At 39.8% G+C, this 25,781-nt stretch overlaps 1 pseudogene; it reads left to right on the top strand.

Moving 5' to 3' along the window:
• Window positions 1-5,153: 5,153 nt before the first annotated feature.
• The window catches only part of LOC133248781 (antigen WC1.1-like), a 33,597-nt pseudogene continuing 12,969 nt past the window's right edge, over window positions 5,154-25,781 (top strand).

The following is a 25,781-nucleotide window of genomic DNA, read 5'->3' as shown; positions in this document are numbered from 1 at the left end:
CTGTAATACTGGGAAACATGGGTTTGATCCCTGGATCTGGAAGATCCCCTGGAGGAGGAAATGGCGACCCACTCCAGTATTCTTGCCTGGAGAATTCCATGGACAGAGGAGCCTGGTGGGCTACAGTCCATGGGGTTGCAAAGTGACTGAGTGACTAATGCTTTCACTTTCACTTTTCTGTCTGGGGCAGTTCCTTTAACTTATATTTTGTATCTTCTTTAGGTATGCTTTATAGTACAGTTGTGTTCAGAATCCTACCAAATCAAACCCTCAATATACAAAGGGGGAAAATGTGAAGTTTAGAAATGCCTCGTCTTTCTAAATTATGTATTTTCTTCTTGGGACTTCAAAATCGTATATTGGAGGGCTAGAGTTGAATGATGACTCCTACTTTCTCTTTATTTCCTGTAACAATCTCTTTCTCTCCCTGAAACCTCATTTGGTGACAATCTGAAATGTAATAAAAGGAAGGGGATTTAGCATGTATAAAAAGCCCCTTATATACACATATTGTGTCTCTGTATCTATGTATGAATATATTCATCTATCACCATCAATCCATCCTTGAATCTACCTAATCAATTTATTTAGTATCTATATTTCTATTGTAATTTATTTCTTTATAGTTCAAACAATGAAAATCCAATGTCTTCATCAACAGACCATTCTAAGATGTTTAAATATGAAAATAATATTGTGATCGTTTAAAAAACACCATGGACTTAGATTTTACTTGACCCTACCTTCTAGGAATTTGTCATTCCCAGCTCTGCCGCCTTGTGGTATTCCTGTAAACTGCACGCTTACAAAGTGGAACCTGATAGCGATTGATATTAGCTGAGCAAGGTAATGCTCAAAATCCTTCAAGCTAGGATTCAACAGTACGTGAACTGAGAACTTCTAAATGTACAAGGTGGATTTAGAAAAGGCAGAGGAACCAGAGATAAAATTGCCAACATCCATTGGATCATAGAAAAAGCAAAGGAATAAAAAAAAATCTACTTCTGCTTCATTGACAATGCTAAAACCTTTGTGTGAATCACAACAAACTGTGGAAAATTTTTAAAAAGAGATAGGAATACCAGACCACCTTACTTGTCTCCTGAGAAACCTGTATGCAGGACAAGAAGCAACAGTTAGAATTGGACACGGAACAATGGACCGGTTCCAAATTGGGATAGGAGTACATCAAGGCTATATATTGTCACCCTGCTTATTTAATGTATAAACAGAGTACATTATGAGAAATGCCAGGCTGGATGAATCACAAGCTGGAATCAAGATTGCTGGGAGAAATATCAACAACCTCAGATATGCAGATGATACCACTCTAAAGGCAGAAAGCGAAGAGGAACTAAAGAGCTTCTTATGAAAGTGAAAGAGGAGAGTGAAAAAGCTGGCTTAAAACTCAACATTCAAAAAGCTAAGATCATGGCATCTGGTGTCATAACTTCATGGTAAATATATGGGGAAAAAGTGGAAACAGTGACAGATTTTATTTTCTTGGGCTCCAAAATCATTGTGGATGGTGACTGCAGCCACAAAATTTAAAGATGCTTGCTTCTTTGAAGAAAAGCTATGACAAACCTAGACAGTGTGCTAAAAAGCAGAGACATCATTTTGCTGACAAAGGTCTGTATAGTCAAAGCTATAGTTTTTCCAATAGTCATGTATAGATATGAGAGTTGGACCATAAAGAAGGCTGAGCTTTGAAGAACTGATGCTTTTGAATTGTGCTGGAGAAGACTCTTAAGAGTCCCTTGGACAGTAAGGTGATCAAATCAGTCAATCCAAAAGGAGATCAATCCTGAATATTCATTGGAAGGACTGATGCTGAAGCTGAAGCTCCAATGCTTTGGCACCTGATGTGAAGAGCTGACACATTGAAAAAGACCCTAATGCTGGGAAAGACTGAGGGCAGAAGGAGAAGAGGGTGGTAGAGGATGAGATAGTTGGATAGCATCACTGATTCAATGGACATGAATTTGAGCAAACTCTGGGAGATAGTGAAGGACAGGGAAACCTGGCATGCTGCAGTCCATGGGGTTGCAAAGAGTTGGACATGACCTAGCTACTGATCAATATCCATGTAAGAAGCTGAAACCTTCATGTGTTGGGCAAGTGCACTGATATAGTGAGTGGACTATGATTTGACCTTGGACTTCTGTTGTAAAAGTTAATTTTTAAGTATTCGGAACTCAGAAGGCTAGCGCCCACCAAGGACTATGTAGAGAACTATGTATAGACTGTACAGAATGTCTACTTGAGTGGAGGGCCAGCAGTGAGCCCTGGAAAATGTCAGGGGTACAGATTGAAAGGAGCCATCAACACAGACGTCTCCTCTGCCTGGAATACTCCAACCCCGCCACTCCTGGGAGAGACAGTAACCTGGACCTGGAGTGGAGTGAAAGAGAGAGGTTTATTTTTTCCTTTTCCTTTTTCAAGAAGGTTGAATGATTCATAAGAGAACAGATAGACTTCCGGGTGCTATATGGCAATATGGTAAAAAATGTAATATTTCTGAAAAATAATTAATTCCTATTCTGCAAATATTGTAATTCCTGTTCTTAGTATCAGTTACAAGTAAATAGTCTGAAATGTGAACAAAAGTTATGTTAAACAATTTTTATGGTAACAGGGCATGCATGTTAAGTCACTTCAGTTGTGTCCGATTCTATGTGACTGTGTGGACCATAGCCCACCAGGCTTCTGTCCATGGGATTCTCCAGGCAAGAATACTGGAGTGGATTTCCATGTCCTCCTCCAGGGGATCTTCCTGACCCAGGGATTGAACCCATGTCTCTTGAGTCTCCTGTATTGGTTGGTGAGTTGTTTACCATTAGATTAATTACATAAAAATGAAGATACGGAATTTTCCTTTCCATCTTCCTTCATATCCTTATTCATTTCTTCCTTTTTCTCTCTGATAATGATTGATAAATTATTACTATTAATGAAGCTAACTATTAACAAAGTAAATCCTTACATATGAACCTTCAGATTGTGAACTTTAAAGATATGGACATGCATCCCCATGTCCGAACACGTAAGGTTGTTCACCTGTGTGTTGTACATTGTCAGGTGCCTGCATCCTTGACAAGGGGTTGTGCTTTTGTGTCCTTTATTGTACCTGTGTAGAGTATAGGCTTCCCTGGTGATTAATGGTAAAGAGTCTGCCTGACAATCCAGGAGACACATGAGACGAAGTTACCATCTCTGCGTCAGGAAGATCACCTGAAGGAGGAAATGGGACCCACTTCAGTATTCTTGCCTGGAGAATCCCATGGACCAAGGAGCCTGGAGGGTTAAAGTCCATGCAGTCTTTAAAGAGTTGGATATGACTGAGCACACATGTACGTGATCCAGGACCCAGTCTCCAGATCATTTTGAGAAGGAGGGAAAGACCAACAGTTTCATCCCCTCAACTTGATGGTTTCCATCTCACCCTCTCCGCACTCACCTGTGAATTCCCACACATTTTTTTTCTGCTGGCCTGATAATTATTCTTGAGTTTCAAGCCTTCTTGGAGTTCTCTGCTTCCACCCAGAGCTCAGTCCCAGGGAATATCAGTGCCTGATTCCACCAGAGATAGTCTACACAGGTCAACCAATCCCACACCCTGACCCTACCAGATCTCATAGTTTGTGGGGATCAGCCAGGATGATCAGGGGAGAGAGAATCACTCATGCTTTTTAATGCGACTTTTCTACACCACCCCGGTCATGGCATCTGGTTCTCAGGGACCACGGAAGCAGGAGGTCAAAGGACCATGTTGCTCATATAAGGAGATGTTGAAGATGCAGAAGCTCATTGGTGTCTGAGCTGCAGAAAGTGGCAGATGCAGCCTCCGATAGTGCCTGAAATGGTGAGAGGTGTCGCTATTGGCTCTTGGGAGGGAGGGTGTAAGGGGTGGTCTATATAGACCCCAGTCGGCACCCTGACACCTCCTCACAGGCTGATCCTGCAGCTGGGACTGTGACCTTGAGGACCTGGGGTCAGGATGGCTCTGGGCAGACACCTCTCCCTGTGGGGACTCTGTGTCCTCCTCCTTGGCACCGTGGTGGGTGGTCAAGGTAAGAGCTGCCCCTCCGTCCTGTTTCGCAGCAGGGAGTAGATGCCTTGGTGAAGGGAAAGGTGTCTGGAGTTCTGGAGCCCAGCCTCACTGTTTTTGACCAAAAAGGAGCCATGGTGACTGTGAATACTGGTTCCTCTCCTGTGCGGGGTCCACTGGTCATAGCAGCAGATTTTACAGAGCAGTGAGGTTTTATCTGGACCGAGCTGGGTCAGCCTGAGTCTCTCCACTGTCTCCCTTGTTCTCAGGGAGCTTCTAGGGTCCCATTGGCTTCCAGTGTGCGGAAGTTCCAGCGACTGACCCAGCTGGGACTCTGGGCTGTTCCCACACGCTCCACATGCCTGGTGTGTGAGCACTGACTCTAGATCCCCGTGTTTCCTGTGTCTGTGCTCCTGTAGGCTCTGTGCTTGTGTGCATGCATGTGTGTGTGTGTGTGCGTGTGTGTGTGTGTGTGTGTGTGTGAGAGAGAGAGAGAGAGAGAGAGAGAGAGAGAGAGAGAGAGTATGTGAGTGAGGAGTGTGTGAGGGTGAGTGAGGAATGTGTGAGGGTGAGTGTGTGTGTGTGTGTGTGTGTAAGGGGGGTGGAGACTGTGTGAGAGGAACTGGGCTGCTGAGCAGGGACTGTGTCCATTGGTCTGTGAAGCACACAGGGTCCCACAGGGCTGGGGGTCATGGCTGCTACATGTAACCAGATCAGAGATACTTTGCACCTGTCTGCCTCTCTCTGGCTCCTCTCCCCTACCCCCTGGGCTCTCTTCTGCTTGTTGACATGTCTGCCCAACACTGGGCTCTGTGACAGACTCTGCCTGCTGGCCTCGCCTGTCTCCACCAGGTGTCCATTATGGAGCAGAGAAGCCCACAGCCAGGAGAGGGGACCTCTTGTCTGTAGAGATCAGTTAATGTGCAGCCCCAGGTGTATAAATTCCTGAGTCCCTGCCCTAGTCCCTCTGACATTTCCTGATGTGCTGGGGGCCTGGGATGGTCCTTACCTCTCCCAGGATCTGCTGAGACTCTATAGGGAGCTCTTTCTCTCTCATGCCCTCTCCTGTCCCTCCCTGGAGCTGGTTTCCCTGAGTGAGAGGATGGCGGGGGTCAGGGATGAGGCTGTGGAGAATCTGGTCTCCAGCCTGGAGAAGGTGGCTCTCTCAGATGTGGGTGCTGGTCTGCTGAGACTCAGTGCCACCCTGTCTTGTCTCAGAGCTCGCTGTTGTCCCCTAGACCTCAGCCTCCAGTCCACAGCTGTCCTCAGGAAGCCCCCTCTCTTCTTGTATCTGCTCCTTGAGTGCTGAGCAGATGCTCAACAGTCTTCTTCTGAGGGCTTCTGGTGGGCAGAGGTGGGTTTGGTTTCATGAGGAGGAAGATAATGGATGTTCTGACACAAGCTCCCTGCTCTTACTAGGCAAACTGTAGACCATTTCCTCAGTAGCTTTTTAAGAAGCAAGAGTGTTTCACCAAAGCAAGCACTCTTTTCATTTTCTTTGCAACAATACCATTTAGAGTTATCCTACTAAAATTTTAGACTTCTGTTTCATACAACATTGGACTTTCTCCTTTTAATATGATAGTCTTGGCTTTTCTGAGCATCTGATGATTTCTGAGCTGGGCACACATTATAGGTGTCTTCAGCCTTGAAATTCATGTTGGACGTAGGCATAAAATTATCCTGCAGATGCAATTTATGTCATTAGACACAAAAGCTTAGACCCTCAGTATTAAATAATTTAGTATTAATATATATTATTTTGTAACGTGTTTCTATAATCAGTAATATATTTTGGACATTTTTCTATATCATTACCTATTCTTTTACACACTAAAATATTTTATTGCAGAATTAAAAAATACAGGATATCATAGAAATACTATTGAAATTTTTAATTGCCTCCAGTTAATTCATTATATGACTGAAAGGCAATATACTTACCTAACCATCTCTATTGGAAATTTAGTTGTTTTCAATGTTTTTGCCATTATGAAAAAAGTTGCTCTGTACTTCTTTACATTTAAGTAAGGACCATCCATAATTGTTTCTCTTAATCATATACTAAAAGTGGAGTTTTGATTTGCATTTCTCTAATAATGAGCGATGTTGAGCATCTTTTCACATGTTTATTAGCCATCTGTACATCTTCTTTGGAGAAATGTCTCTTTAAGTCTTCTGCCCACTATTTTTTTTTTATTTTTAAACTTTACAATATTGTATTGGTTTTGCCAAATATCGAAATGAATCTGCCACAGGTATACATGTGTTCCCCATCCTGAACCCTCCTCCCTCCTCCCTCCCCATACCATCCCTCTGGGTCGTCCCAGTGCACTAGCCCCAAGCATCCGGTATCGTGCATCGAACCTGGACTGGTGACTCGTTTCATACATGATATTATACATGTTTCAATGCCATTCTCCCAAATCATCCCACCCTCTCCCTCTCCCACAGAGTCCATAAGACTGTTCTATACATCAGTGTCTCTTTTGCTGTCTCATATACAAGGTTATTGTTACCATCTTTCTAAATTCCATATATATGCGTTAGTGTACTGTATTGGTGTTTTTCTTTCTGGCTTACTTCACTCTGTATAATAGGCTCCAGTTTCATCCATCTCATTAGAACTGATTCAAATGTATTCTTTTTAATGGCTGAGTAATACTCCATTGTGTATACGTACCATAGCTTTCTTATCCATTCATCTGCTGATGGACATCTAGGTTGCTTCCACATCCTGGCTGTTATAAATATTGCTGCGATGAACATTGGGGTACACGTGTCTCTTTCCCTTCTGGTTTCCTCAGTGTGTATGCCCAGCAGTGGAATTGCTGGGTCATAAGGCAGTTCTATTTCCAGTTTTTTAAGGAGTCTCCACACTGTTCTCCATAGTGGCTGTACTAGTTTGCATTCCCACCAACAGTGTAAGAGGGTTTCCTTTTCTCCACACCCTCTGCAGCATTTATTGCTTGTAGACTTTTGGATCGCAGCCATTCTGACTGGCGTGAAATGGTACCTCATAGTGGTTTTGATTTGCATTTCTCTGATAATGAGTGATGTTGAGCATCTTTTCATGTGTTTGTTAGCCATCTGTATGTCTTCTTTGGAGAAATGTCTATTTAGTTCTTTGGCCCATTTTTTGATTGGGTCATTTATTTTTCTGGAGTTGAGCTGTAGGAGTTGCTTGTACATTTTTGAGATTAGTTGTTTGTCAGTTGCTTCATTTGCTATTATTTTCTCCCATTCTGAAGGCTGTCTTTTCACCTTGCTTATAGTTTTCTTGGTTGTGCAGAAGCTTTTAAGTTTAATTAGATCCCATTTGTTTATTTTTGCTTTTATTTCCAATATTCTGGGAGGTGGGTCATAGAGGATCCTGCTGTGATGTATGTCGGAGAGTGTTTTGCCTATGTTCTCCTCTAGGAGTTTTATAGTTTCTGGTCTTACGTTGAGATCTTTAATCCATTTTGAGTTTATTTTTGTGTATGGTGTTAGAAAGTGTTCTAGTTTCATTCTTTTACAAGTGGTTGACCAGTTTTCCCAGCACCACTTGTTAAAGAGATTGTCTTTAATCCATTGTATATTCTTGCCTCCTTTGTCAAAGATAAGGTGACAATAGGTGCGTGGATTTATCTCTGGGCTTTCTATTTTGTTTCATTGATCTATATTTCTGTCTTTGTGCCAGTACCATACTGTCTTGATAACTGTGGCTTTGTAATAGAGCCTGAAGTCAGGTAGGTTGATTCCTCCAGTTCCATTCTTCTTTCTCAAGATAGCTTTGGCTATTTGAGTTTTTTTGTATTTCCATACAAATTGTGAAATTATTTGTTCTAGCTCTGTGAAGAATACCGTTGGTAGCTTGATAGGGATTGCATTGAATCTATAAATTGCTTTGGGTAGTATACTCATTTTCACTATATTGATTCTTCCAATCCATGAACATGGTATATTTCTCCATCTATTAGTGTCCTCTTTGATTTCTTTCACCAGTGTTTTATAGTTTTCTATATATAGGTCTTTAGTTTCTTTAGGTAGATATATTCCTAAGTATTTTATTCTTTCCATTGCAATGGTGAATGGAATTGTTTCCTTACTTTCTCTTTCTGTTTTCTCATTATTAGTGTATAGGAATGCAAGGGATTTCTGTGTGTTGATTTTATATCCTGCAACTTTACTATAATCATTGATTAGTTCTGGTAATTTTCTGGTCTGCCCACTATTTGATTCTGTTCTTTTTCTGGTATTGTACTTCATGAGCTGCTTGTATATTTTGGAGATTAGTTCTTTGTCAGTTGTTTCATTTGCTATTATTTTCTCCCATTCTGAGGGTTGTCTTTTCATCTTGCTTATATTAATAGTTTCCTTTATTGTGCAAAAGCTTTTAAGTTTAATTATGCCCCATTTGCTTATTTTTATTTCCATTACTCTAGGAGGTGTGTCATAGAGGATCTTTCTGTGGTTTATGTCAAAGGGTGCTCTGCCTAAGAGTTTTCCTCTAAGAGTTTTATAGTTTCTGTCCTTACATTTAGGTCTTTAATCCATTTTGTGTTTATTTTGTGTATGGTGTTAAGAAGTATTCTAATTTCAGATTTCCCAGCACCACTTATTAAAGGGACTGTCTTTCTCCATTGTGTATTTTTGCCTTCTTTTTCAAAGTTAAGGTGCCCATAGATGCGCGGATTTATCTCCGGGCTTTCTATCTTGTTCCATTGGTCTACAATGAGGTATCATCTCATATCGGTCAGAATGGCAGTCTTCAAAAAGTCCACAAATAATAAATGCTGGAGAGGGTGTGGAGAAAAGGGAGCCCTCTTGGACTGTTGGTGGGGATGCAAATGGATACAGCCACTGTGGAGAACAGTGTGGAGACGCCATAAGATGCCAGGAATAAAACTACTATGTGACCCAGCAATCCCACTACTGGGAAAATACTCTAAGAAAACCATAATTGAAAAAGACACATGTACCCCAATGTTCATTGCAACACTATTTAAAATAGCTAGGACATGGAAGCAACCTAGATGTCCATCAACAGATAAATGGATAAAGAAGTTGTGATACATATACACAATGGAATATTCCACAGCTATAAAAAGTATGCACTTAAGTCAGTTCTAATGAGGTAGAAGAACATAGAGCTTTGTATACAAAGTGAAGTAAGTGAGAAAGAAAAAGAAAAATATTATATATTAATGCACATATATATGGAATCTAGAAAGATGGTGTTGATGAATTTATCTACAGGGCAGCAGTGGAGATGCAGATATAGAGAACAGATTTATGGTCACAGTGGTGGAGAGAGAAGCTGGGATGATTTGAGAGAATAACATTGAACCATATACATTACCATATGTAAAGTAGGTAGTCAGTGGGAATTTGCTGTATGACACAGGGAACCCAAAGCTGGTGCACTGTGACAACCTAGAGGGGTGGGATGGGGAGGGAGGTGGGAGGAAGGTTTAAGAGGGAAGGGATACATGTATACTTATGGCTGATTCATGTTGATGTATGGCAGAAGCCATTACAATATTGTGATTGTTCAGTTGCTCAGTCCTGTCTGATTCTTTGCAATTCCATGGACTGCAGTATGCCAGGCTTCTCTGTCCTTCACTAACTCCCAGAGCTTGCTCAAACTCATGTCCATTGAGTTGGTGATGCCAGCCAACCATCTCGTCCTCTGTCGTCCCCTTCTCTTTCTTCCTGTCTTCAATATTTTCCAACATCAAGGTCTTTTCCAGTGAGTCGGCTCTTCACATCAGGTGGTCAAAGTATTGGAGTTTCAGCTTCAGCATCAGTCCTTCCAATGAACGCTCAGGACTGATTTCCTTTAGGATGGACTGGTTGGATCTCCTTGAAGTTCAAGGGACTCTCAAGTGTCTTCTCCAACACCACAGTTCAAAAGCATCAGTTCTTTGGTGCTCAGCTTTCTTTATAGTCCAACTCTCATATCCATGAAAATGTTAGTTTTCACATAACCTCACCAACTTTGTCTTCTTATGAAATTTTAAAATCTTAGCCTGTCTTTATAGCAAAAACTCGTGTGTATTAACTAATTTAATCCTTTATTTGTGAATTATTTTCTCATGACATTTGTTCTTTTTAACTTGCGATGTTTATCATATTTTCATGACTTATATGGAAGCTCTTTATACTACTACTACTATCTACTACAACTACACTACCGCCTATACTGCACTCACTTATAGGAACTCATTTGAGTGTACAACAATCCTACAAGGCAGAATATACTTTTTATCCCCGGAAATAGATCACTGAGGCAAAGCAAAGTCACTTGCCCAAGATGAGTCAGTTATAAGAAGTAGAGGCAAGACTTGAACCCAAATAGTTTGGGTGCATGTCCTTGTCCTTATTGAATTATTCCATTTCTAGGCTGAAGATGTTTCTTTCAGTCTATTGTTTCATTTTATCTTTCCCTTGTTTTCAGTTTCATGGGATTTTCTTTTCCTTTTCCTTTTGGCTTGTACTACGTGGCACGTGGAATCTTAGTTCCTGCAGCAGGGATTAAACCTGCACCCTCTGCAGTAGAAGTACAGAGTCCTAAGCACTGGATACCAGGTAAGTCCCTCAGGGAAGTTTCTAATAATATTAATTGCCTATTAAAATTTCCTGTTGGTTGGCATCACTGACCTAGTAGACATGAGTTTGAGCAAGCTCCAGGAGATGATGAAGGACAAGGAAGCCTGGTGTGCTGCAGTCCATGGGGTCTCAAGAGTCAGACATGACTGAGCAACTGAATAATAATAAAAATTTCCTGTATTTGTTTCTACTTTCAGAGCCTTCTTATAAGTGTTCTTTTCCCTATCAAGTTTAAGAAAATTATTTTATCCTTACTCTTATGATTTTGTGAATATATTTAAATATATGTCAGTACTAAATAACTGTGTAAATTATTTTATATATGATGTCAAGTTCTATCTAATTTTATTTTTTCAATATCATACTTGAATTGTTTCTTATTCTTTTCTCACTGATTTTAATGCCACAGAGAAATGCACTAAATCACATCATTTCCACATGTCCTTTTTGGAATTTATTTAGACTTTCATCCACAAATGTTTATTGATTTAAAAATGGGCTTGTGTGCTCAGATGCTCAGTTGTGTCTGACTCTGTGACCCCATGGACTGTAGCCTTCCCGGCTCCTCTGTTCATGGCATTTCCCAGGGAAGAATACTGGAGTTGGGTGCCACTTCCTACTTCAGGGTATCTTCCCGGCCCAGGGATAGAACCTGCATCTCTTACATCTCCTGCATTGGCAAGAGGATCACTCGTGTGGTATGAAATCCATACCCTTTGCAGTTCCCCAGATGCTGAGGCCCCTGTGGTGATGAATGAAGCTCCCTGGCTCATAAAACTTATAGTCTAGTGCAGTTGGGCACCAAAACAAGAATTTATAATAAACTTTGATAACTACCATCAGTTGGGACATCAGCAGGGTTACTTAATCTAGCTGGGAGAAGCAGAGAAGGTGTCCCTAAAGAGACAAAATTTAAACTGAGACTATGCATTCTGGAAATGAAGTTATTCATTTAGAATTTATAGTAATGACAGTAAAACCTTATATATAAACTCATATGCACTCATGTTTAGTATATGTCAATTGTATATACTATAATTTATCTAAATTGCTTATTTCAAGTATTAAAGGCTGAGAAATATATTCCAAGCTCCCATAACCATTATTCCTCTGTCAATTTCCCCTTACATTCAAAAAAGTTTTAGTCTATATCTCAGCTTTATTGGGATATAATCACCATGTAATAAGGTATAATATCACACCATATATGTATGGTGTATGGTGTGATGGTTTGAAATACATATATACATTCTTCAAGGAAGATATACAGGTGGCCAAAAAACAGGTGAAAATATGCTCAACATCCCTGATTATTGGAGAAATGCAAATCAAAACTACAATGAGGTATCACCTCACACTGGTCAGAACCGCCATCATCAAAAATCTACAAACAATAAATGCTGGAAAGAGTGTGGAGAAAAGGGAACTCTCCTACACTGTTGTTGGCAATGTAAATCGGTGCAACCACTATGAAGAACAATATGGAGATGCCTTTAAAAACTAAGACTAGGACCACTAACTGGTCTGGCAGTCCCACTCCTGGTCATGTATCCAGAGAAAACCATAATCTGAAAGTACACATGCACCTTGGTGTTTATTGCAGCACTATTTACAAAGGCAAGACATGGAAGCAAGCTAAATGTCAATCAACAGAGAAATGGATAAAGAAGATGTGATCCTATCCAATGGAATATTACTATAAAAAAGATTGAAGTAATGCCATTTGCTGCAACATGGGTGTAGGACATTATCTTACTAAGTGAAGTAAATCAGACAGAGAAAGACGAATATCACATATGTACGGTGGTACATTACTCAGCCACAAACAGGAATGAAATTGGGTCATTTGTAGAGATGTAGATGGATCCAGAGACTGTCATACAGGTGAAGTCAGTCAAAAAGAAAAATGAATATCATGTATTAAAGCATATACGTGGAATCTAGAAAAATGGAACAGATGGTTTTATTTGCAAAACAGAAACAGAGACACAGACATAGTGTGGACACTGGGGTGAGGGGAGAAGGGGCTGGGGTGAATTGGGAGATTGGGATTGACATATATACACTACTGCTACTCTGTATAAAATCGATAACTAATGAGAACCTACTCAGGGAACTCTACTCAGTCCTCTGTGGTGATCTAAATAGGAAGGAAATCCAAAAAAGAAGGGATATATGTATACATATGGCTGATTCCTTTGCTGTACTGCAGAAACACAACATTGTAAAGCAACTACACTCTGATTAAAATTAATTTTAAAAACATACAAATAAACTTATTTACAAAATAGAAACAGACCTACAGATACCAAAAACAAACTTATGGTTACCAAAGGGGAAACACTGGGAGTAGGGGAGAGACATAAATCAGGAGTCTGGGATTAACACACACACACCCTACTATATGTAAGATAGATAACCAGCATGAACCTACTGTATAGCACAGGGAACTCTAATCAGTGTTCCATGATGATCTATACAAGAAAAGAATCTAAAAAAGAATGAATATATATGTGTATGTATATATATATATATATATAAACAAATCACTTTGCTGTATACCTGAAACTAACACATCATTGTAAATCAATTATACTCCAGTAAAATTAAAATATTAAAAAAGAATATATATATTATAGAATGATTACCACAATTAAGTTTACTAACACATCTATCACATCATATAATTATTTTTTCTGTGTGTGTGTTATGAGTACTTTTAAGGTTGACTTTATTAGTAATGATCAAGAATACAGTCCAATATTAACAACTAGTCACACGTACATTCCATCCCCAAAGCTTATTAATGTCATAGGAAGTTTGTGCCACTTGATGATCATCACTCCTTCCTCCCACCCCCATTCCTGCCTAGGCAACTACCAATTTACCCTCTGTTTCTATGAATTTAGTTTTTTTTAGATTCCACATATAAATGAGATCAAAGAATGTGTTCCTTTGTTTTACTTACTTCATTTAGCATCCTGCCCTCCTACATTAGTTATATGTTGCTTCAGATTATTGCAAAACTTGGCAGCTGAAAGCAGAAAACATCTAGCATCACATGATTTCTGGGGGCAGGAATTGACATGACTTACCTGGGTCTCTGCCACATGATGTCTCACAAGGTGCAATCATCTGAAGTTTCAACCACTCAAACCAACTCACCTGGATGTCAGCAATATTCAGACATTGCTGGACTATTTAACTGAGAGCCTCAGTCCCTTGCTGGCTGTTGGTTAGAGGCCTGCCTCAGGCCCTTGTCATGCAGGTTTCTCCATAATTAGGTCATACCATGGCAACTGGCTTCAACAGAGTAAGACAGAGAGCAAGATAGGGGGAAACCAGAGTCATCTTGAACCCTAATCTCTCAAGTGACAGTGTTTTTGTTGTTCAGTCACTAAGTCATGTCCAACTCTTTGGGATCCCATGGAGTGCAGCCCATCAGGCTCTTCTGTCCATGGAGTTCTCCAGGCAAGAATACTGGAGTGAGTTGCCAATTCCTTCTCCAGGGGATCGTCCCAGATCAGGGATCAAAACCCTATCTCCTACACTGATTGGTACACAGATTTTTTTTTTTTAGACATTAAGCCACCAGGCAAGCCCCTTAAGTAACATAGCTTTTGTCAAATTTCATTTGTTAGGTGCATGTTACTAGGTACATTCGAGTGTGGCAATTACACAAGGATGTGAACACAGGCGGCAGGAATAACTGGGACACTTTAGAGCCTCTTACCCCAGCCCTCTGTTCCTAGGCTGGATGAGATGCTCCTTATGGACAGGGAAGGAGAGGGAAGATTCGTTCCTGGATCCTGGGCCATGAGCTGTAACTGAGACGGGGAAGCTGGGCCCTAGTAGCCTTGGGCACATTTACAGGGAGGGCAGCATCCAGAGTCTCTGAAGGCCTGTCCTCGGTGGTGTCCCTGGAGCTGGTTCTACAGGCTTGTGAGAAACACCTGTTGCCTCCCTTCCTGCTCCAGGTTCAGTGATGGCACGTTGGGGGCTTTGAGTTGGCCATGGTTGGAATATTTGTACCACAGAAGTCAAGAAATGCTATTCACAGGGATTTTTTCCTCTCGGACAACTGACTTTTAAATACGTGTCAGCACACCACTACATGGTCTCCTAAAATCTCTCCTGAGTCCTGTGTCTGTGTCTCTGTAGAAACTCTGGAGCTGAGGCTAAAGGATGGAGCCCACAGGTGTGAGGGGAGAGTGGAAGTGAAGCACCAAGGAGAATGGGGCACAGTGTATGTTCAGTACTGGTTTCTGGAGGATGCAAATGCGTTGTGCAGACACTTGGAATGTGGACTTGCCACTGATGCTCCCAGAGGGTCTTATTTTGGACCAAGACTTGGCATTATTTGGTATTTCTATCTTTCCTGCAACAGGACAGAGCCTGAATCAACTTTGAGTATCAATAATTGTGTTCAACCTGATTTTAAAAACTATACTCATATCTTGTCTCATGACCAGGATATTGGAGTAGTCTGCTCAGGTAAGTCCTGTCTGGTCTGGGAGGGGATATCCAGCAGGAAAGACCTCAGTCTCATTCCCAGAATGATCATGGGAAAACCAGATCACAGACTTTAGAGTGTCCTTGGGGGAAGACTCTGGTCACAGTGGTTGGAACCACAGTGGATCAGTGGTTCCTGGATGATTAGGTCCTCAAGAGAGTGTAAGGGCTTGCTTGGCCCTGGACAGTATAGACTTCAGACCTGTGGACAGTTGGACTCTTCACATCTCTATGATGTGTCATAAGAGGCAGGGAGGTGAGGTCAAATGTTACAAAGAAGTACAACTACTGAATTGTACTTTTATTTAAAAGTATGCTGAATCAGTTTCATTTTGGTAGCTGCTTTTTATTCTTTTGGGATGGCCAGTCAGGTTTGGCCACAAGAGAGGACATAAGAGAGGGGCAGGCACACATAGTTTATTATGCTTCTCTGGTCTCAGAGAAACAGAGTCACCAAAGGCATGAGGGGACTGTATCAGGGAGGCTGCAAGGGAGCTGGCTCAAGAAAGCATGGGGAGCCAAAAGAAAAAGGCACACAGACAAGTGACAAGTGACAACACTGGGGTCGGGGTGCAGTTACACAAGGAAAAGTCATGAGGCTATTTCACTGGTTCATTTGAATGCCACTAGATCACATTCAGGGCCAGAAGGAGGATTTGTGGCAGCAGCTAGAGTCATCTTACAGGTGCACCTGGTCACCTGGGTGGGGAGCTCACATCCCATTAGTGGGGATGTTGACACAACAGGGAAACATGACTAGCAAAACATGTACTAAGGGCAGTGAGGCTAAGAGGACCTGAATGACTTATGAGATGTGTTCAGTGCTAAGTGTGTTTGACCTGTGTCAGGGTGGAGGCAGTGAAGACAGCAGTGAAACTAGGGCTTGAGGAGTTATCACAGTATCTTCCAGAGATGTTTCCAGTTGTTACCACAATGGTGGAAGAGACACCATAGACATTATTCCCAATAGACCAGGTGGACTAGAGGAAAATCAGGTATCACAGTGAATTCCTAATGTAGGTGGCTGAGTCTTTGAAAATGGTCAGCCATCTGGTGGGTGGGACAGGGGGAGCCCTGAGAACATCTGCAATAGGTTTCTAGCAGCTTGTAGCCAATCAGCTCTTTTGGGGATGGTCTCTGCAAAAGTGATTTTTCCAGTCTCACCCTCAGCAAATCTTTGATGATACTTGTTGAGACCCCCTAAGCAAAGAATTACTTTCATTTTTAAGTTACTTTGAAGTATGGATGACATACAAAAAGCTGTATATATTTAATGTATACAACTTGAAACTTAGGGAGGTAAGTATACATCTGTGAAATCATTACTATGGTGTGTGCATAAACCTATTCAACATTGCAAATATTTTCTTCTGTTATTATTATTAAAAATAATTATTTTCAAGGGGCATTTGAATTTCAGAAAGAAATTTTTCTTTTAAGAAAACCTTTTTTCCAGCATTTCAAGTAACATTCTTTATTGTCACTATGCCCTAATCATGATTCCAACTGCAGGTAAACTGGTGGAAACACTACAGCAGTCTCTGGCTTTATTTTGATTAATCAGCTTGTAAATGAAAATGGAGTGTGCAGTGTTTGAACTTTGAGATATTGAAGCCTCTAATACTATTATTTTAAGAAAAATGATGTCTTGATGGGCTTCCCAGGTGGCGCTAGTGGTAAAGAATCTGCCTGCCAATGCAGGAGACATAAGAGATGTGAGTTCGATCCCTGGGTCAGGAAGATCCCCTGGAACAGGAAATGGCAACCCACTCCAGTATTCTTGCATGGAAAATCCCATGGACAGAGGAGCCTGGTGGGCTACAGTCCATGGGGTCTCAAAGAATTGTGACTTAGCATGCAGGCATGTAATGTCTAGATATTAATTTCTGGTTAAGATACACTTGAAAATTAAAAGGATGCTCTGGCATTTAAACCTTGATAACAGTTTTTAATTCCTAGCACTGCTTTACTTTAGGCTTTCACATATTTATGAACTGTTTTTTTTTTTTTTTTCCTGCTAATCTCTTCGTCAGTTTTATCTCTCTGGTCTATCCCTTCTATATTTTCAGAAACATGTTTTAGTGATGTTTGAGTGGAGGTAGGCCAAAGTGGTGATGAAGAAGCGGTAAGAAGAGAATAGCATGTCTGTTCAATTCTCTAACTGAAATTGAAGTCTTGGAGTTCCTTCTTCTTCTCAATTTTAGGAAAGTGGATGTGAAAGAGAGTTTCATCTCCTTTACTGGATTGTTGGAAGTGAAGTACTATGTTTAGGAGAAATCCAGAGTAGAAACAAGGACCTGAGAAGAATGTAGAGGAGCTTGCATGAAATACAGACATGACTTCAAGAGGTTCAGGAGGAAGATTTGGGAGGGGCTTCACAAACTGAGGACTGTGGTGCTGAAGTGCAAAATGGTGAGGAGATGAAGATGCAAGGATTGCAGGAAGGGAGGTTGGGAATCAACATCCAGGGCAACTCCCACATTCACCACAGCCTCTGCGTTACACTTCCCTCCTGCTCTCATTCCTTCCTGCCCTCTCTGCCTTTATTTTGATGTGGGAGTTGTTTCTGAGCTCCATGGAAGAGCTGGCATTTCAAGGCGGCAATTTTCCTTGTGGGAAGTTTTTGTAGTAAGGATTCTATTTCTTTAACAAATACAGGACTGCTCAGATTTTCCAATTTTTGTGCTATCAAATTTTGGTAGTTGTATTTTCAAGTAGTTTTTAAGGACTCAGACCAGTTTTCAAATTGGGATAAAGTTTTTTTTTATACCTCATATCTTTTAAATATTGGTAAGATCTATAAGGGTTTCCCTGCTGGCTCAGCCAATAAGGAATCTGCCTGCCGTGCCAGAGACGTGACTTTGATCCCTGGTTTGGGAAGATTCCCTGGAGAAGGGAATGGCAATCCACTTCGGTATTCTTGCCTGGGGAATCTTATGGACAGAGGAGTCTGGCAGGCTACAGTCCATGGGGTCACAAAGAGTTGGACACGACTGAGTGACTAACACTTCAAATTCAAAGGTCTATAATGTTAACCCCCCTTTCATTTATGGTGGTATTAAATTTCTGTATTCTCTTTTTTTTCTTGATTGATTTTTTTTTAGCTAGAGGATTATCAGTTTTATTATCCTTTCAAAAAGAATTACCAACTGACTTTATTGATTTTATTTTTTGTGTATGCTTCCTATTTCATTGATTTTTGTTAGTTTTTTATTCTTCTCTTTTGATTTCCTGTATTTTTATAGGTTCTTGAGATGGAATCTTAGATCATTTGCTCTCAGTTTTATTTTCTATTACAGTGTAGGTATCAGTTCAGTTCAGTTCAGTTCAGTCGCTCAGTCATGTCTGACTCTTTGCAACCCCATGAATCACAGCATGCCAGGCCTCCCTGTCCATCACCAACTCCCAGAGTTCACTCAGACTCATGTCCATCGAGTCGGTGATTCCATCCAGCCATCTCATCCTCTGTTGTCCCCTTCTCCTCCTGCCCCCAATTGCTCCCAGCATCAGAGTCTTTTCCAATGAGTCAACTCTTCACATGAGGTGGCCAAAGTACTGGAGTTTCAGCTTTAGCCTCATTCTTTCCAAAGAAATCCCAGAGCTGATCTCCTTCAGGTATCAAGGAAGCATCAAAGCTATAAATTTTCTTTTAAACACAATATCAGTTGCTTCACACTGATTCTGAAGCTACATAATTTCTTTTGCATTTTATCATCATGAAATGTTCCTTTTTTCTCTCTGAATATATTCTTTGTTCTATAGTCTTACTTTGTACAATATTAACATAGATAGTATAGCTTTCTCTGATCAGTGTTTGCATGGTTTATCTTTTTTGACCTCTATAATATGTTTCCATGTTTATATTATGTTTGTTTTTGTATACAGTGTATGATTTTGTCTTACTTTTGTCTAGTTTGATTATTTTGCTTTTATTTGAAATGTTTAAATTATTTAAATTTAATACAATCATTTATATAGTTGGGTTTAAGTTTACTAACTTGCTGTTTGTTTTATGTTTTCTTTGTTCCTATTTTAATCTTTTGTTGGAAGTTTTTAATATTTTATTTTATGTACTTTATTGGTGTATTAGCTATGCTTTTTTTTTTCAGAGTTTACCATAATGTTGAAATTATTATTCTTTAATCACATTTTTCTTTAAATTATATCAGAATAATTCAGAGGTTTGTGATTTCAGGGAGATCAGAAAAGAGACAGGCTGATTTAGAGAAGAGGCAGAACAAGGAGATTGAAGGCTCTGTGTTGTCATTTGGTAATTTGGAGAAATAACAAGACAGTGTCTCTTGGTTTTTAAATACTGGGACTTGTTCTATTTGATTGAAAATAAACTTAGAGAGAACCAAAACAGAATAATTAAAATTAAGTTAAAAAGATACAAAGAAGAAAAGAAGTCAGACTGAAGGAAAATACTTCAAAATATTATCAGTATTTATGTCTGGGAGTAGGAGGACAAATGATTTTTATTTTTCTCTTTGTATTTTTTTACTTTACAGTTTCTTTCTATTAAACACTGTCACCACAGTGCAGCTGTTCAGGTTGTCTGTTCAGGTGAGATGCAGATCAGGACTTTAACTTCCCTGCACACTCTGTTAAGGTGAGAAAACATGAGATTTAGTTGAAGTTTTATCTTTTCCAACCATCATACACAGAAGTCCGGCTCATGACAAATGGCTCCTCTTAGTGTGAGGGGCAGGTGGAGATGAATATTTCTGGATGATGGAGAGTGATCTGTGCCTCCCACTGGACTCTGGCTAATGCCAATGTTGTCTGCCATCAGCTCAGCTGTGGAGTTGCCATCTCCACCCCAAAAGGAGCAGAAGGAAATGATCAGCTCTGGAAAGCCCAATATCACTGCTTGGGGAATGAGTCCTTCCTGTGGGAGTACACTGTAACTGCCCTGGGTGGTCCTGACTGTTCCCATGGAAACATGGCCTCTGTGATCTGCTCAGGTAAGAGAGAGAAGGGCTACTGGTACCCAGGATGCTCATGGAGTGAAATGGTCTCAAGAGCAGAGAGTGAGGGAAAACTGGCTTCAGAAGTTAGAAGTTTCACAATGAAATACAGGTTCCATTGTTATTCATTCATTTTTCAGATCAGGGGCAAGAAGCATTAAGGGAAATACATTTGTTAAGTAAACATGGCTATTTAAGTATAATCATGGAGAGCGATGTATAAGAAATAAGTATATACCTCAGTCAGGTTTTTTTTTTTTTTTTCCTGCTGAACCATGTGAGAATTACCATACCCATCAGATTCCTTTACCAGATATCTCAGCGTGTGTTTCTTAAGTACAAATACATTATTCAAATTCAGGAAATTCTGATTTCACAAGTTATTATTAACTGTTTTTTTTGTGAAATACACCTGAACCTGAAGTTGTTTTCTTTTGGTTTCATAGTAGGAAAATTTAAACACAAATTCTGTATTTTTTAATAAATTAGACTGATTCAGATTTTCTGTTGGTTCTTGTGTCATTTAAATTGGTACTATTCAAAGAATTTTCACTTTAGCTAAATGTTCAAGTCTTGGTAAAGAGGAAATGATGTCAGTATCATAGTGGTATAAGATATCCCTCCTATTTGCTTCTCTTTATAACAAGTAATTAACCATACATCCATGATTAAAAGAGCTTCTGTGAAAGTTGTGGGATCCAATATGAGGATGATCACCCACCTGGGAATCCAGTAATAGGCAGATAGATGTTGGTACAGATTGGACTCAGCCAGAAGCTAGTGAACCTGTCCCAACCCCCTGGGCTATGGTCATGCAAAATCTGGAAAAACCTGGTGAGTGCTGACTTGGTTAGACACCTAGAAAATTTGTTAGAAGTCCAGGATTCCTGAGGGGAGATTTCAGTACTCTGTTGAAGCCAAAATAAAAGTTTGAATGATTGGAGAGATCAACGAATTTTGCCAGTGCTGCCCCTCACTCCAAGGTGACACAGCATAAATTTGAACTATAAAGTGGGGCCTCTCCAATGGGGGAAAAGGAGAACAGTGAGCTAGTGGCCACTCAATACTGCCGGGGAAACCAATTTTTCTCCAGCAAAACCCAGAGTTCCGGGGTTGAAGCTCCTTGACTGTGGGGAGAGAGGAAACATGAAAGGTCATTAAAAATGTCAAATGGAGTAAAAGGGATGCAACTCATACTGACTATGCTCAGGGCTTAAGCAGGAAGCCCATCCATAAGCCTCTAGGAAAATGTCAAGAAAAGTCTCCCTCCCTAGGCCTGTGGATACTACAATTCCCTGAATACTAAACTCATACTTACTGTCACTGTTCTGACAGCTGCTTTTGTATGTTCTCAAGTGTGGAAATGAGAGCAAACTCCAGTAAATGGAGTGATCTCAAAAAAAAAAAAAAAAAAAAAAGACTAGGGTCTGTGGGAAAGCAGGTAATCACAGACTTGAGATGTAGCACTACATTCTGCAAAACAGAAGAGAGGTTTCCTGGTGAGTTGTAAGCACCAGAGAGGCTTAAAACTTGTTTATGTTACAAGAAGGAACAAGAAATGTAGAGCAAGTGAGTCTATATAAGGTCAGAGAAGAGTACACTCTCCCTTAGGGTAATTAGTAAAGATTTGATGGGGTGTCTTCTTGCCTGGAGAATCCCAGGGATGGGGGAGCCTGGTGGACTGCCGTCTATGGGGTCGCACAGAGTCGGACATGACTGAAGCGACTTAGCAGCAGCAGCAGCAGCAGCTTCTACATCTAAAACAAAAGCAGCAGGGCAAAATTACAAGGAACTTGAAGAATCAAGGAAAGATTTCATCACCAAAGAGTAACAGTAACTTTGCAAAACTGACAAAGATACACATGTCAATGACATGGAACTTTGTGATCTAGCTCATAAAGAATCCAACACAGCTGTTTTGAGGAAACTGAATGAACTACAAGAAAAGACAGAAAGACAATTCAATTAAGTCAGGGAAATAATAGATGAACAAAATGAGAAATTTAATAAAGAGAAGTTATAAAAAGAACGAAATAAAAAATCTGGTGCTGAAGAATTTAATAAATGAAATGGAAAAAATGTAATAGAGAGCATCTACAACAGAGCAGATCAAATTCAAGATATAATCATTGGCTACAGGATATAACCTTTGAAATAATCAGTCAACGGAGAACCAATGGAATGAGTGAAAAAGAACAAAGATATCGTATGTGATTCATGGGTCTCCATCTGACATACAAATATTATTGAAGTAATTGGGGGTCTAGAAGAAGAGAGAGAGAGGGTGGGAGAAAGTGTATTTAAATGAATAATAGCTGTGAACTTTTCTAACTTGGGGAGAGGCTTGAAAATTCAAGTTGATAAAGCTAATAGGTCACCCTACAATCCAAATGCAAAAGACCTTCTCTCAGAAACACTATAATTAAACTGTTAAAAAATCAAAGATGAAGAATCATAGAAGTAGCAGAAAAATTATTGAATAAAGTGGAATAACTAAATGAATATAATGTGCTGTTTAAAATTTGAAACTCCACTGGTCACATGCAGGACTAGCTTGTTCACATTTCTTAGGGCCGCAGATTGATGACTTATATACAGTTAATCCACATACACAAACTGTCTTCACGAATGATCAATGAAGCATAAAGCAAACATAAGTGGTATTTTTTTTATTAGTAGCAAAATATAGGGAAAATTTGGAAAAACTCTACTTATCATAGTATAAATAAGTGAAGTCACTCAGTCATGTCTGACTCTTTGTGACCCCATCTACTGTAGCCTACCAGGATCCTCTGTCCATGGGATTTTCCAGGCAAGAGTACTGGAGTGGGTTGCCATTTCCTTCTCCAGGGCGTTTTCCTAACCCAGGGATTGAACCAGGTCTCCCGCATTGCAGGCAGACTCTTTACCATCTCAGTCATCTGACTCCCTTTATCATAGTATGAAGACTGTTAAATTTGTAGGAAGAAGCTTAACAAAATATCTAAAGGACTTTACATTGAAAGTCACAGAGCATCTAAAAAAAGAAAGATGTATACCAGGTTCATGGATTTGAAAACATAAGAGGGTTGTCAATTCTCTTCAGCTGATCTATATGATCAATCTAATTCTAATCAAAATCCAAGCAATATTTTTGTAGAACTTTATAACTCAATTCTAAATTATATATTTAAATGTGAAGGAACTAGAATGGACAAAACGATTTTGAAAAAGAAGGGTGAAAATAGAAGCAAACTAACTTCAAGTTTTGTGCAATGTATCCAGAGCAATGTGGTCATTGAATAAGGATAGATAAATAGATCAACAGAACATAAAAGACACAGAGATATTTCAAAGGGGAAAATATAATATCTTCAAAAAATAATCTGCTAACTGAATATCTGCATGGGAGAAAATAAACTGCTATCCTTATTTCACATTGTTAAGTCCCATTCCCTCCATCTTCACTCTGCAGAAAGCCCCCAATCCATCAAAGTAGCTCCAATAAATGGTTATTCCCATAAAAATTCAATTATAAAACTTGTAGTAGAAAATATAAGAACAACTATCATGATCCTGGAGAAGGCATTAATCGTTAAAAAATCAGAAGTGATTTTCATCAAAATTAAAATATTTTTCTTTTTGAAAGAAAACATTAAGAAAATGAAAAGGCATTCCACTGATAGGAAGAAATTAATTGCAATGAATATATCTAACAAAGGACTTGTATCCCAAGTAAGTGAAAAATTTATAACAGAAAAATAAGAAATACCCAGTTTAAATGTGGGCAAAAGATTAAGAAAGACAATTCTCCAAAGATGATATACAAATGGCCAATAAATAAATGAAAAGATACTCAATATCACTAGTTACTAAGGCAATTCAAATTAAAGCATGAGATATAAATTCACAAACTAGAATGGCTTGAGTTAAGGAGACTGACAATTCCAAGTTTGGAGAAGGATACTGATCCACTAGAACCTTCATATACTGATGATGATAATGTATAAGAAAATGGCTCTTAGACAACTTTATGTTACTCAAAATTTCTATTACCCAAGAGGAATGAAAAGATATGTCCATAAAAAATTTAAGCTAGAAAAGTCAGAATATTTTTATTTAAAAGAATGATATACCACTCTAATTTTCTTTAGAGAAAGAATGGAAAACAAATTATGGCATATTCAACTATGTAAGGGTTTAAACAGTACAAAGAATAAACTACTCATAAATCCAACTACACAGAAAATCTCAGTGTGTGCTAACTGAAAGAAGCCATGTGAAAGGGATTACCTATTGTATGATTTTATTAAATCCTAGAAAACACAACTAATCTACTGTTGTAACCTGGAAGGGTTAGTTTTAAATTTACATTGAATCTTCTTCTGTGACTTTAACTCTTTTTTGTTATTGTAAACCTATACGATGGCCTGCCTCAGGGAGATAACCTGAGTTGCCCACCTGTGAAGAAACGCTGGGCTGGATGAAGCACAAACTGGAATCAAGATGGCTGGGAGAAATATCAATAACCTCAGATATGGAGATGAAACCACCCTTACGGCAGAAAGTGAAGAACTAAAGAGCCTCTTGATGAAAGTGAAAGAGGAGAGGGAAAAAGTTGGCTTAAAACTCAACAATCAGAAAACTAAGATAATGGCATCTGGTCCCATCACTTCATGGCAAATAGATGGGGAAACAATGGAAACAGTGACAGACTTTATTTTTGGGGGCTCCAAAATCACTGCAGATGGTGATTGCAGCCATGAAATTAGAAGCTGCTTGCTCCTTGGAAGAAAAGTTATGAACAATCTAGACAGTATATAAAAAAACAGAGACATTACTTTGCCAACAAAGGTCTGTCTAGTCGAAGCTATGGTTTTTCCAGTAGTCATGTATGGTTGTGAGAGTTGGGCTATAAAGAAAGCTGAGCACTGAAGAATTGATGCTTTTGAACTCTAGTGTTGGAGAAGACTCTTGAGAGTCCCTTGGACTGCAAGAAGATCCAACCAGTTCATCCTAAAGGAAATCAGTCCTGAGCATTCATTGGAAGGACTGATGCTAAAGCTGAAGCTCCAATACTTTGACCACCTGATGCAAAGAACTGACTCATTGGAAAAGACCCTGATGCTGAGAAAGATTGAAGGCGGGAGGAGAAGGGGATGACAGAAGATGAGATGGTTGGAAGGCATCACCGACTCAACGGACATGAGTTTGAATAAACTCCAGGAGTTGGTGATGAACAGGGAGGCCCAGCCTGCTGCAGTCCATGGGGTCACAAGAGTTGGACAGGACTGATCGACTAAACTGAATTGAACTGAAGGACTGTAAGGAAATGAAACTAATACATCCCCCTGCCTGAGGACAGCCATTCTAGGGGACATTTGCAAAGGTTGAATAGTCTTTTTACTTTGTTTCCTCACCTCTCACTCATCTCTGATCCATAAAGGAACCTGACAACCAGGCCCTGATAAGATGGTTATTTTGAGGTGCTAGCCTTACATCCACCCCGCAACCGTCTTCCCCATTAAAGTCTCTTCCTTGTCTCAACCACTCGTCACTTGGATTCATTGTTCTGCTGTGCGGTGAGCAGAGTGAGCTTGGATTCGGTAACACTGTGATGGAAGATGGATCAGTATTTGCCTGGGTCTGCGTTTGTTGGGCTTTTATTGGTTGCA

This window comes from Bos javanicus, chromosome 5 (genome assembly GCF_032452875.1).
Source record: "Bos javanicus breed banteng chromosome 5, ARS-OSU_banteng_1.0, whole genome shotgun sequence".
NCBI lineage: Eukaryota > Metazoa > Chordata > Mammalia > Artiodactyla > Bovidae > Bos > Bos javanicus.
The sequence above is the reverse complement of the archived record's forward strand: the minus strand, read 5'-3'. Positions and strand labels throughout refer to the sequence as shown.